The sequence below is a fragment of the Telopea speciosissima genome, chromosome 8, assembly GCF_018873765.1.
Source record: "Telopea speciosissima isolate NSW1024214 ecotype Mountain lineage chromosome 8, Tspe_v1, whole genome shotgun sequence".
NCBI classification, from domain to species: Eukaryota; Viridiplantae; Streptophyta; class Magnoliopsida; order Proteales; family Proteaceae; genus Telopea; species Telopea speciosissima.
The window spans coordinates 15,168,662-15,180,940 of record NC_057923.1 but is presented as its reverse complement, the minus strand read 5'-3'; positions in this window follow the sequence as shown (position 1 = coordinate 15,180,940).

Here is a 12,279-nt window from a genome sequence, read left to right as displayed (position 1 = left end):
AGAGGTACGCTCTGACTCGTATACGCCATACCTGCTAAGTGCTAAGAACTTTTCCTACACGCCAAGCCAACCACGGGCACATGACAGATCAGATGAAAATGGTCGATTCCACCAGTTCAACCCAAATCGAACCCAATGCTTTCCGGTTTGATTTTTCAAAACCGGTAGAAGTGAACCGATCGGATCAACAAAATGGCCTGACCGAAGCCAAAAAAAGAAACCGAACTCAGAACCAAATCTATTTAACAAAAAAGGGACAGTAACATGATGACAAACCGAAAAAATTGTTTTTAATTGCTCTTTGGAGAGAAAGCTGTTTGGTCGCATTGGCCCTGCACCAACATGGGGCCATGGGAGAGGATGTCACGCATCCAAGATGGGGGTGGGGTGGACCGGGTGGTCATGTTGATACCCACTGTGTTTGGGCATAGAGGCGGGTGACCAAGCAACACTCTTTTTCCTTTACTCTTTAAAAAGGACAATTTACATCTAGCACCCTTAGGATTTTAAATAATTACATCTATCACCCCTAAGATTTCATCTATTTCATAAACTTCCCCGGTATTTTGAAAGATTCTTGCAAACATAACCCTAAGGTTAGATGAGAACAGTTAAGTGATGATGTCATCTCCCAAATATTAACTAAATACCATAATATCCTTAATTGAGGTGTTTTTACATATTTATCCCCATTTGTTTGTAGTCTAACCCTGTTGATTAATTTCTCTCTCCTCTCTCACTCCTTCCTCTCACTATCGGAGTCCCCTACTATTGTCGGAGTAGCCCTCGGAGAACCCTTCCGTTGTTGCTCCCTCTATGGCTATCTTCTCCTTCCCTTCCTAGATAAGTTATTCCAAACTGCCCTTGTCCAAGCTTACGCCCAAAGGGGTAAAAATCTTTAAATGTCTAGTTTTTGTTTGTAACACCATATCTATCAGGACCCCTATTGTTACGCCCATACCCGGGCCCTGACCCAAACTCCGAATGTACGTCCAAAACCCGATGGATCTTGGGTCTTACCCACTAGAACCCTGTGGTGCACCGATCCGGTGCTCATTTTTTTTTAAGGAAAATCTCCGGTAATGTCATACCTACCGAACCAGAGGCAACTACCAGACCTGTGTAGCTGTACCATGCACCTGATGATGGGCAACCTAAGGTGCAGACCTTCCTTAACCAAAACAGGATTAAAATTCATTATAAATGTTTAAACATGGTTTAATGGCCACAAATGGTGCAAGGACAATGCCCTTGGCTTGACATAGACCCTAGTGGGACTCACGTGCAAAAACAGCGGGAAATTACCTACTAGTCCATCCCTACTGGTCTATTGGATCAACCAGTTGGATCGACCAGTACTGCTGTACAACTCAGAATTCATCTTAGATGTGTGGGGCCCACCTTCCCGCACCCCGGATCACCTTCCCGTACTGAAAATGATTCGTGGAATTATTGCCCGCACAATGTGACCATGTGGAGCCCACATTGAAGCCATTTACCTTGAGAATGCATTCTTAGAATGTGTTTCCTTCTAAAACACACTATGCCAAACAAGACCTAGTGGCTGGGTCTATAAAAGACCAGCCTTAACTCAGAAAATGCCCCTGGTTATTTCGTTGAAGGAGAGGAAGAGAAGGAGAAGGAGAAAGAGAAGAGAAGAAGAGGAGAAGGAGAGCTAGAGCTTGGACCCATTAAGGTAGGCCCCAAACCCAGCTGTCCTCTGAGATATACTTCATTTCCATGGTTGTAACCTTAGGTAATTGTCTCTGTTAATGGCTGCACAACAATGTTTTGTGTCAACAAAGCTAAATATGTTCTACTAGTTTGATTTCTACCTAGAACCTTACAAGTATGCCTAAATATGTTATGTCTAGCCTAGTACATACCTGTGACAGAATAAATATAAGCTGTAATTATTGAAAAACAGCTTTAATTAATTGATTTTCATGGCTATGGTTGGTTTTTTAAAAGTGCATCATGGATATGGGACTTAATAGCTCTATGACATAATGATGCAAGGCTTTAATCCCTAAACCAGAACCACCATAGCACTGTTATGCATCTCCTTAGATAAATTTCTGCTATTTCTTGCTAAAATAGCTATACATGTTGGATTAGGAACCCAAACCCCCAAGAACCCCATGCATGTTGGATCTATTGCTATGTATATGTTAGATAGCATATATGGAACCCTACTGCAGTCCCTGATTGTCCATGCATGCACCCAACCCTGAGATCTAAGCCAAACTAGCCTGAACAGCTGAGATTTTCGTACTGCTTGTGCATTGGTCGATTGAATCAACCAGTGCATGAAACTGAAACCTGTGTTAACCCTAACCTATCTATGGGTCTGTGATGCCCTGCATGGGGAACTACATGAAACCCAACTAAAAATAATGCCCTGCAACCCTATTTAAAGCCAATCTGACACTCCAGGATGGGTTTCGGGCAACCAAACTTGTATTTGACATGGGACCATGATCCCAATCACTGATGGAAGTACTGTTGTGCCATCTAAAGCCATTGGTGGGAACCCTCTCCAAATCTGTGACTGTAACCCCTACTGGCCAATTGCTACTGGTCCATTGGATGGACTAGTACCAATCAACCACTGTAGGAAATCAAAGCCTGTGCTGACCCTGACCTACCCCAAGGTTTGAAACACCTTTTCCTAGGCCTTTTGTGTAAACCCTAGCCCAAACCTCATTAACTCAACCCTGTGCCTACACTTGGAGCAATGGGTTGCTTGTCGCAGGTCCATTGGATAGACCAGTTCAATCAACCAGTGTTAACCATTTATGAAGGACTTGACCCTAGCCTCCGTATTTACTTAGAACAGTACCTGGGCACCCTTTTGGGTCTAAAACCATAAGCCCCTTTTGATTTTGGACCTCAGCAGCTTACTGGTCCATTGCCACTGGTCCATTAGATAGACCAGTGTCAATCGACCACTACTGCTGACATGGCAATTCTGTGTCCTGCTTGGTCTAGAGGTTGGACCAAGGTCACCCCTAGTTTCCTAGGATAATTTGGTAAATGTTAATGTGATATTTCTAATTTATTTACTTAGGTTTTGATTGTCCGTCTAGCGACGCATGTCCAAGCACTTTCGTGGATCAACAGTTTTTAGAACTAACGGAGTACAATCAAGGTTAATGGATATTAGATCATCCTTGTAGGTGTAACCTTGTGAACATTCTAAAGATAACAAAATTACTTTTCATTATTTATATCTGTGTTACATTATTATTTATTTGCTTTTAGACTTTAAAATTTCTGATGTAACTGTGGATTGTGATTATGAGCATGTTGATAAAATAATTAATGACTAAAATGCATACTATGTGAACTGTTTAGATTAGATGCCGTAATAGACGGTTTGAAAATGAAAGGCATGGTGAGCCGTAGTATGGGCTACGGGAGCACCGTGCATTTCATACTGGAAATGAGGTTTGTGGTAGCCCGTAGAATGGGATACGGTTGACACCATTCAACTCATACTTATCATATAGATCATTGGGCTAGGTGAACAGACCCTTATGCTACAACCCTTCCCAACAGGGGTGCAGGTGTTGGGTGATCATGGCATCCTGAATGTCGAGGATAGCAGAAGCCGGATCAGTTTGCTATGGTTAATAAAGGGTTCGCCAAAGGAGAAGTTGGTGCTCACTACCTAGCGTGGGTTCCACCTGCAGTGATTGAGGTGGCAACCGAAGACGGAGGAGAAGCGACGGAGGTTGTTACCTGAGTCATTGCAAGTAGCATATACCTAGTGACTTAGTTGTGATGCTAGGTGGACTAGAGTAATAAAATTGAACACAACATGTAGATTGATGATGATGATGATGGTTGTACCTGCTTGTATGATTTTTTATTCATTCGCTGGGCTCAGTGGAGCTCATCCCTCATGGATTGTTTTTTTTAGATGATTTTGTAGGTACCAATTCATTTACCAAAGTGTGACAAAACTGTTGATGAAGTTGTAGAACGTCCATACTTTGCTGTCCCATAAAGATCTTATAGTTTTGTTACTTCCATCCTTTCGGAAGCGTAATCTTTTTGTATATTGTATCTTCAAACATAATAGAATATGTATATGATATAATATAGGTACTTGGGATCATACTATAATTAATATAATCTATTTTGTAGGTAGTTTCTCTTTTACCTTCCGTTGCCTCTGATATTTATTTATTATCTTTTACCCTCATTGTGTGTTTTGTGACATGTAAATACTGCTTCTAGATCCTTGGGGTTTGGCGGATGTGGTTCGACATCCGGGTCACCCACCCGAATCCTCCCAGGGGGTGGTTTGGGGTGTGACACCTACACTCTCTGTTATCCTATGATGGGGCTTCTTGGGTTTGACAAGCACCTCTATTAGAGGAGTTGTTGCTGGCTCTTTCCCGTGAGATGGTGGCACCACTTAGCAGGCCATCCCAATGTTATCTCGATCAAAATGAAAGATTAGGTTTGAAAACGTTCCTTTTGTTTAAAATAAGCATTCTTAGATTCTAGGGTTTGAGTTTTCAGGGATTCTTAAGCAATTAACCCTGCAAAATAATCATGGGTGGTTGTGAGCGATTAACGTATGATACGCCCAAAAACAGCCAGCCAACAAGCAGTTGACACATGGCAGGATCTTATCAAGTAACCCACTAGAAGGACAACACATCACATGCCACAAAACTTGCCTTGAGGGCAAGCAACCGATTCAGGGCATGACTCAAAGAGCAGTTAAAACCAACAACATATAAGAGAAGATTTCGTTCCCCACTAGGGAACATCTCCCCTCATTAAGGGGAATAACCAACTCCACTCCACCACGCGTCAGACAATGGAGGGAAGGAGGAGTCCAACCACACTAGATATAAAAGGGAAGGGGGAGGCCCAGGTACGCTATTCTGAACTTTACTTACTGATCTCTCCATACCCCTTCTCTGACTATTCATCTGTGCACCAGATTGACTTTTGCATTGGAGAGTCCCCCCTCGGAGTCCTCTCCTGGCCTCTTCTTTGTCCTTCCCACTTTGTAGGTTGCACACGTCATTAGGAGACTTTTCGACGGCAACAGATTGGCTCCCACCATGGGGCACTGAGAGAGAGTAAGACGAAAGCTAGCTATCATGGTGAGCACGAGAAACAAAGGAAAATCCAACCACGATAAGAACCTGGCAGAGCCAAGCCATCATAGCCCAAGCTTTGAGCCGAGTGTTCAATACACCTACTCACCCCCGCGAGGCTTTGGCCTGGTCAGAGGCTCACGAAGCTGAGCATCGGCACAGTCAGGCAAGCAATGAGGCCGACCAAAGTAGCTACAGGGCCAACCTGACCTTCAGGCTCCTGTTACACAAGGGAAATTCCTAGCCCTTCAAGAAGAGCTCTGAAAAATCGCCCAGGTATTCCAGCAAGCAGGCCCAATTAATGCACAATAATAAGACCATGGGGTCATTCCGCCCCATGTTGCAGATGATGATGCCAGCAAACATAGTAGCTCAGGATCAAGAGATTCAGAGCAAGATCCTCATCACCGACGAGGGAAACGCTAGAAGCAAGGCAAGGAAAATAAGGAAGTACATTCAAAGTTGGCTCCCGTCGACCCCGCGGTAAAGCTCCTGCCGAGGATGACCTTGGTAGGCAAATGAAGGAACTACAGGAAAAGTTCAACAAGGGCTTATCGAGGCAAGCTGACGCTGAGAAGCCAGTTTTCTATGGCACAACGACGCTTTCAGACAAAATCATGAATGTTTGATTCCCCAAGGAGTTAAAACTGACGACATTGGACAGCTATGACGGCACTATGGATCCGGTGCAGCACCTGGAGGGATTCAACTCCCTCATGGCCCTTTATGGAGCTTCGGACTCCATCATGTGCAGGGCCTTCCCCACGACCTTAAGGAAGGTAGTCAGGATGTGGTTCAATCGTTTGGAACCTAAGTCGATCAAGGTTTTTCAAGAGCTCTATACGGCATTCGTTACAACCTTCGGTAGCAGATGAAGCTACAATAAAACACCAGTGAGCTTGACCACGGTGAAGCAGAGGACTGGCAAGTCTCTCAGGTCATACCTTACTAGATTCAACCAGGTGAAACTAGAGGTTGAAGACTTAGACCTGACAGTTAAATTCATCGCCCTTTTGTCCCGGATCGGTGATAAAGATCTCAACTGGGAGCTCTGTAAGAAGCAGCCCAACAACCTTACTGAACTGCCAAGTGTATTGCGAAGAGTATATGAATGTTCTGGAGACCATGGATGCTAAAATGGAGAACCAAGAAGGATGATCTGAGAACAAAAGATATGAGAGAGAGGAGCATGAATATCACAATGAAGGATGGAAGAGGCGACGATCCGATAGACAACGATCTAAGAGCCCTCCTAAACAGTTTGAGCTATATACACCGCTCACCCATTGAAGGTCCGACATTCTAATGTGGATAGAGAACGAGAAGTTCATCAAGTGGTCGCCTGTAGACATTGAATTTTGTCACCCCCGACAATGATGACAACTGGACACAGACAGACATCGGTATCTCTCTCAAGAAGGACTCTTGCCCCTACAGTTTGAGCTATATACACCGCTCACCCATTGAAGGTCCGACATTCTAATGTGGATAGAGAACGAGAAGTTCATCAAGTGGTTGCCTGTAGACATTGAATTTTGTCACCCCTGACAATGATGACAACTGGACATAGACAGACATCGGTATCTCTCTCAAGAAGGACTCTTGCCCCTACATTTGAGCTAAATCACCCTAACATCCCTAAAAATGACTTATAAGACTCTTTTACCAAACGCTGAAGGAGGTACGACAAAAAACAGCCAGCCAACAAGCAGCTGACACATGGTAGGATCTTATCAAGTAACCCACTAGAAGGACAACATGACACGTGTCACGAAGCTTGCCTTGGGGGCAAGCAACCAATTTAGGGCACAATTCAAAGAGTAGTTAAAGCCAACAACACATAAGAGAAGATTCAGTTCCCCACTAGGGAACACCTCCCTTCATTAAGGGGAATAACCAACTCCACTCTGCCACACGTTAGACAGTGGAGGGAAGGAGGACTCCCAACCACACTAGATATAAGAGGAAGGGGGGGGGGAGCCAGGTACGCTATTTTGAACTTTACTTACTGCTCTCTCTGTACCCCTTATTTGACTATTCATCTATGTGCCGAATTGCCTTTGACATTGGAGAATCCCCCCTCGGAGTCCACTCCGGGCCTCTTTTTTGTCTTTCCCAAGTTGCAGGTTACACAAGTCATTAGGAGACTTTTCGATGGCAACAACGTACAACAACAGAAAGCAAAAAAGAAAATCACAAAAGCAAATATAAAATCCATTTGGGGATAGAAGTGATGGAGTGACAGAGGGAGAAAGGGGTAGAGGAAAATAGTGAGAACCAGAAAAGAGAGGTATAGAAGGTGAGAAAAGGGGAGAAATGGAGAAGCCTGAACATGAACAGGTGCAAATGACCTTACGACATCAAGTGAAAATGAAGATGCCCAAGTCGGTGTTGTAGACGCAGGTGCTGAGATTGGTGGTGTCGGAGGTGGCTCTGTCGCTGACAGTCGAGACCCATGGGGAGAGTGGTGGAGCAAAAGAAGTCGATATTTTCTTTTCTTTTATTGGGCAAAATTGTCATTACTTCCAAAACTAAAAGAGTTAGTACTCAGGGGTACGCAAATAATTTATGAAATTCTAATGGTGATAGATGTAATTGTTTAAAACCCTAGGGGTAGTAAATGTAAATGTCCCTTTTATAAATATATATATATATATATATATATATATATATATATATATATATATATATATATATATATATAACCTGATCAAAATAAGACCTAACTAGCCGTTTGACACCCTAGATCCTTGCTCATATTTTAAGTTTCAACATTATCACAGCTGTCATGTGACAAAAAAACATAACTTTGAAATTGTAGGGCTTTGGCAGGGAGCAATTAAAGATTAAATTAATGCATGGACTTACATGATGATGCATGCTAAGAGATGTCATAGTTGCTCAAACTATTCCATCCCTTGAGATTTGAGGTTGTTTGGTAATCAAGGGTGGGATTCTGGGTTGACAGCCACTGAACATTGTATTCTTCTTGTTGGCCAATGTGGCATTGCCCTTCTCCCCCCACACCCCCTCAAAATTCCATCGATTTGGTGGGACTTTGCTGAAAATCCAAGGAAAAGTGGTTGGAGATGGCGTGAGAACACCCTATCTCTGCCACCGATAATCGGTGTGCTCAGCTGCTGCACTCACCATCACCCCCACCACAGCCCATCCATCGCATCCCCAGCGGTGTTGTATTTTGTTTTATTTTTTTAAAGAAAGTTTCAAAACAACCCCTTGCATTTTGGTTTCTTGTTTTGTAATGAAGAAGGAAGCTAAAGCTTGTGTAAAGTTTTAAGTATCATATTGGAAGTGAAAGAGAATTGATAGAGGCATATGCGAGCACGCATCGAGCCGAGTCGTGGTAGTGTAATGTGGTGTATTTAATTTTGGTTCAAGGTTAGTCGGTCTAAAGTTGGACGGTTCAAAGTTGGCTTGGTTTTAGGTCATTCTTTGGTTCAAAGTTGGCCTGGTTTTTTGGCAAAGGGAAATGTATCTTTAAAGAAACATATCCATTTGTATAGGTGCATTCATAGCATTTGGGTTCGAATCTTTTAATCTAATCCATTGAACCAAGAGACACCTATACACCATGGGGTATCTTCAAGGGACACTTACATATAAGCGCTTGGACTGGAATCTTATAATCCTATCCACTCAAGTCAATAGACACACCCATTCCATGAGGTGCCTTGAAGGGATACATCCACCACTATAAATAGAGGTGAAATAGACAGCCCAAATCATTCCATTTTTGTGTTTTTTCTCTTCTCGTTTCTCTCTGGTTCTTCTTCTTCACAGAAACAGAACTTTAGAATTCTGGTTTTGTTTTTCTTTTTTCATTACTACATACTATAGTTTTTGAAAACTTCTAGTGAGCCTAGTCTTACTCTCCTTTGTAACCGAAGTCTTTGTGCATAAGACTAAGGTTTGGTGGTTGCTTTATCTTAGAGGTAAAACGTGAAGTACCCCGAGTGCATTAATACAGGGGATGGTTCAGACCTTAAGGAGAGCGTCTTCATTGGTGTGACTCAACCACAAATACTGGTTCGTGTGTTCATGATTGGTTTGTGACTATCAACAAATTCATTGCGGCCTTATCTTCTAAAAAACGCGTACTTGTTTATTACAATTGGAATCCCTTGCCCAACCGCTACACCCTACAATTGCACCCACCCCTACCTAACCGCTGCACCCTCACCATTGCATCCACCCTTGTCTGAACTTCCACCCAACCTCCATCTGAAACCCTTCTCTGCAATCGCCCTCCCTGTAATTCTTTCTCCATCACGATCTGTTGTCGATGCATTAGAGCAACCACCATCTTGCCTGAAACCAAAGTCACCAACAACAAGTAGCTCACCTATAACCAAGCCCTCCCCAACTGAGATCACTACCTACAGGTCCCTTACTGGCTACCGCCTGAGTGGCAAGCTTAAAAAAAAAAGATCAAAGAAGAAGAAGATAATGCTGATGTGAAATTTGCCCAGTTCTTCCGGTATGGATCTCTCTCTCTCTCTCTCTCTCTCTCACCTTCTTGGCCACAGGACCTCCAGCTTTGTTCCACCATGCTGGCTCCTACAAGAATGAAACATCGCCATCGTTTTCTTCCTCGAGCCCGTATATGTCTTTCCCCTCCAACCTCACTCTTTGGAACTTTCCCTCACACGGAACAACCAAACGACCTTTTGGAATGGTAAAGTGAATTTTCTTCAGTTTTCCCTCATATGTCCGTTCCTGTCCTTTACCCCTATCACCCTATAGGTCCCATCCCCACAATAACCCCACGCCAAGATCCCCGTGAAACAAACAGAGCATGAGAGGGGTGAATTAGTATTTTTAAAATTTTATCCCCAAGTTGTATCCCCTTTCCAACATTGTCATTGTGCAAGTCTAACACTCAAGCTGTATCACACTAACTAGACTTGAAGCACTGTACTATAAACACCACTGGCTGGAACTGTCCAATTTTGTCAGCTACAGTTCACATACACTCTTGCCTTCAACCCAAAATGGCCAAGCCTACTAGGAGAGGCATGCCATCATGAAAAAACGAAATACAATTCTATGCAAACCAACAACAACCACAACACATAAATTTTATGTAGTTTGGCAAATTGTCTACATCCACATAGCAATACCCCTTGTGGTTTCATACTTGCTCAATACACTCCAAGTTTCAACTGCAACTACAACTAGGACTCTTCCATCTTCTGTCCTTGATCATACAAAGTCAAGGAGCTACAACTCCCAACACTCACAACTACAACTATTGTCAAGTTCTCTACTTGACAAATTATCTAACACCTTATAAGCCCCAACTCCAAGGTCCCTTACAATGATAAAATGATATAAAAATGTAATCCTCCACTTACAAGTCATAGGTAGGTATTAGAACACAATTCAACAATACCTAGTCAATTAAGGATTATGGTTTACCAAAGTGACTTAACCACTTGTAGAACTCCACCAATTCAGCCTCAATTCCTCCTTCTACACTCCTAACAAGCTCAAAACATTCTCCCAAATCAATATGGAGTAATCCCAATGTTCCCAATATCTAATGCACGCTTCCTCTTGAATTTTAGGACTTTAGGAAATGTCTTGAGGCCTCTGTAGCACTCCCATAGTCATTTTCTCATTCTTGTGAGCACACAACTTGAATGTCCCAATTTGGAGTTAAAATGGCCAAGTTATGGCCAAAACAAGATCTCTGGGTATAATTATCGTTTTACATTTTTTTCGTGACATACAACATGTAACGAGTGGCAGCATGAGAGATCAGCACGTCTCTAGTTCGGACGGGTCGAATTTCGACAATCTGATCTTAAATCAAATAGGCACGTGCATCCTAGGGCATTACATCAACATGGTTCCGTCAAGCGGCAACGGGGTTGTTCATAGCCAATAAAATGGCATCTTATGCATGGTAGATAATACTCTGCATAACAACCACATAAAACAACTGAGTTTTGCGGCTTTATGATTCAGTGCATCATCGTTTAGGGTGGCTTTTTTACGCAACCAACCGGTGCTATGATGACCGAATCTTTGGCACGCGTTCCATATGTTTGTGCTACACGGAATTAAATAGCAGCCTATATGTAGCAGCTTTCTATAGCGGTTCATCCACACAGCCAGTGGGAGATCGATGTTGCACCCTAATCCTTATTGTCCTACCTAATCCAAGCCTCGCGATTGGAATCCAAACTCTTGGATCCCCATCCAATGGTTCCAATCATTTTGGAACCAAATAAAATATTACAAAAACGTATATATAGCGCTTCATCCACACAGCCAGTGGGAAATATTGCACCTGAATCCTTATCCTCCGACCTATTCCAAGCCTTGCGATTGGAATTCAAACTCTTGGATCCCCATCCAACGGTCCCAATCATTTTGGAATCAAATAAAATATTACAAAAACGTATATATAACGCTTCATCCACACAGCCAGTGGGAGATGTTGCACCCAAATCCCTATCGTCCGACCTATTCCAAGTCTTGCGATTGGAATCCAAAGTCTTGGATCCCCATCCAATGGTCCCAATCATTTTGGAACCAAATAAAATATTACAAAAACGTGTATATAGAGGGGTACTTGATGAGAGCATACGTTTTTTGGGACATAACAGTTTTTCATTCGGGCAATTCACTGAACAGCTTGAAGGTCTCCAGTGCCTTGATTTCTCCCTTCATCGAACCATGAGGCCTACTTGGCTGGGCTCCCCCGCGTAGGGGCCTCTGCCAGCATGTTGTTGCGTGTGCAGGGCTATGCCATGTTGCGACCAAGGCAGACTCTCGTGCTTGTTGTGCACCATGCCATGGTTTGCTTGCTGGGTGTGTGGCCACATGATTTACCGTGCCATATGTGCCAAGCACACATGCAGTGTTGTGGTTGCATGGCTCCTACTGGCTAGTGTGGCTATCATGCAACCTGTTGCTTTGGCTCCATGTGGCATTTTTAAATTAATTTTTAATACCACTTTGTTACCAGTCACTATGCCACATCATCTCCAACTGCACATACCATCTTGAGCCATTTTGCACGACAATACGAAATGTCTTTAATTTCATACAGACTTGAATTGACGTGTTTTAAGTTGTGTTGAAAAGATGACTCATTGCTCTACAACAATTCGGTTCATTGTTAGTA